The sequence below is a fragment of the Heloderma suspectum genome, chromosome 1 (genome assembly GCF_057233095.1).
Source record: "Heloderma suspectum isolate Gila_16-S chromosome 1, 16-S_ref, whole genome shotgun sequence".
Lineage (NCBI taxonomy): Eukaryota > Metazoa > Chordata > Lepidosauria > Squamata > Helodermatidae > Heloderma > Heloderma suspectum.
The window spans coordinates 243132674-243135011 of record NC_139458.1 but is presented as its reverse complement, the minus strand read 5'-3'; positions in this window follow the sequence as shown (position 1 = coordinate 243135011).

Sequence of the window (2338 nt, the reverse complement as noted above, 5' to 3'; positions counted from 1 at the left end):
TGGTAATGAGTAGGGATGTACGAAAGGGACTTACCTTGTCCCGCAGCTTTTTTCGCGGTGGGGGGGAGGCGCTTTGCTTCTCCCCCCGAAGTTCATGCGAGGGGGGGGAGGCTTCCCGCCTCGCCCGGCCGAAATTCAGGCTGGGCGGGAGGTGCCCCATCCCTCGCCGGCGAAAGTCAGGCCGGGTAGAAGCACCCCGTCTACCCGGCCGCGAAAAAAAAAAAAATCATCACCCCTGTGATAGGCTACGTAACGATTAACATAGCCTATCACGGCTAGATTTGCAAAGTCAGCCGTGATAGGCTACGTTAATCGTCACGTAGCCTATCACGGGTGACTTTGAAAAAAAAAAGCGCTTACGCAAATGGCAGCCCCCATAGGGAGCTGCCATTTGCATTCCTTATTTGGTCCCTGTAGTCTACGTAAAGATTTATGTAGACTACGGCAAAAATAAGGGCAACGGAAATAGCATTGCCCTTATTTTCGCCGTAGTCTACGTAAATCTTTACGTAGACTACAGGGACCAAATAAGGAATGCAAATGGCAGCTCCCTATGGGGGCCGCCATTTGCGTATGCGCTTTTTTTTTTCAAAGTCACCCGTGACAGGCTACGTGACGATTAACGTAGCCTATCACGGCTGACTTTGCAAATCTAGCCGTGATAGGCCACGTTAATCGTTACGTAGCCTATCACGGGGGTGGTTTTTTTTTTAAATTTTCCTTGTAATGGCGGCTGCGGCAGCCGGTCGAAAGACCGGCTGCCGCCCCCGCCCCTGACAAAGAGCCGACGAACCGCCGCCGGGACCCGCCGCCGGGAGGGACATTCGTGAAAGGTAAGTCCCATCTCGGGGGGGGGGGTGGCGGGGGGGTGGATAATTTCACCGCCGATTTCGGGGGGCCAAATGCGCTGGCGCTCGGCCCCCCGAAGTTTCAGGGAGAAATTCTCCCCCATCCCTAGTAATGAGTAATTCGATCATTAGACACAGACAGCTGGGCTTGTGAGGGGTGTGTAGATCGCATGGTGAATTGCCTGCCTGTGCGAAGGTTGCGGATATCATGTGCTGTCTAGATAGCCTATTAGAGAGTGCTGGGGTGGAGTCAGTGGTCGTGGTCCATGTTAGTACCAACGATGTAGTAGGGAAATGTAATCATGAGGTCCTGGAAGCCAAATCTAGGTTGCTAGGTAGGAGGTTGAAATCCAAGACCACCAAGGTGGCTTTCTCTGAAATGCCACCTGTTCCACACTCAGGGCCAGCTAGACAGGCAAAGCTGAGGAGTCTCACTGCGTGGATGAGACGGTGGTGCAGGGAAGAGGGGTTCAAATTTGTTAGGCACTGGGGAACGTTTTGGGACAAGCCAGGATGGACTCCACTTGAACCAAAATGGAATCAGTCTGCTGGTGCTAAACATAAAAAGCGTGGCAGAGCAGCTTTTAAACTAAACTCTAGAGGAAGCTGACAGGAGCTGGGAAGTATCCAAAGGGATGAAAATGAAAACGTTTTTGATTACCCAAATGTAGAAGGGGAGGAAATAGGCCAGGAGTAAATGGTAGAACATAACAGCCAATCAAAGGAGCCACCATCCCATAGCAAAAGATGCACATGCCAGAGGCATCTGGGGAGGGATACCAGGTATAGGTGTTTTTCTGCAAATGCAAGAAGTAATAGTTTATTACAGTCACAAGACCAGCAAAATGAAGTAGCAATATAAATACAATTTTGCAAGGGTTAGACCAATTCTTGATACAAGTCCAAAACATTTTGCGGGGATCTTGCAGTTAACAAGGTATCCCACAATCTGAGACAGCTTTCAGAGAGTAACAATGAAGATAACTTTTCCTCTGACTTGGCTGACCATCTTATACGCGAGGCTCTAATTTCAGCTTCTGAATGGAACAGGGGTTCAAGATCCGCATGGACATCCTGGTTCTCAGGGTTTAAGAGTACAATTAAAGGGAGGTGATCACGCTCAGTGTGTGTAGCCACCCTGCAACTAATCAGCAAATTTAGCAAATTATAGGAAATGATAAAATAATCAATTGTTGATGCTCCAGAACCAAAGATAAGAGCTGCAACTACCTCAGGAGATGGTGGCGCCAGCAGCGAAAGCAGAAGCAAAAGCAGGAGCAATGCGCCGCCACTGCCTGCCGCCACCCGCCGCCAGCTCCTGAGGCCTGGACATGCGGCGACTCTTCTTGCAAGGAGTCGCCATTTTTAAAATGGCAACTTCCTGGAACTTCCAGGAGGTTGCCATTTTAAAAATGGTGACTCCCTGGAAGAAGACCAGTCGCCACACATCCAGGCCTCAGGAGGCGGTGGCGGTGAAGAAGACGACAATG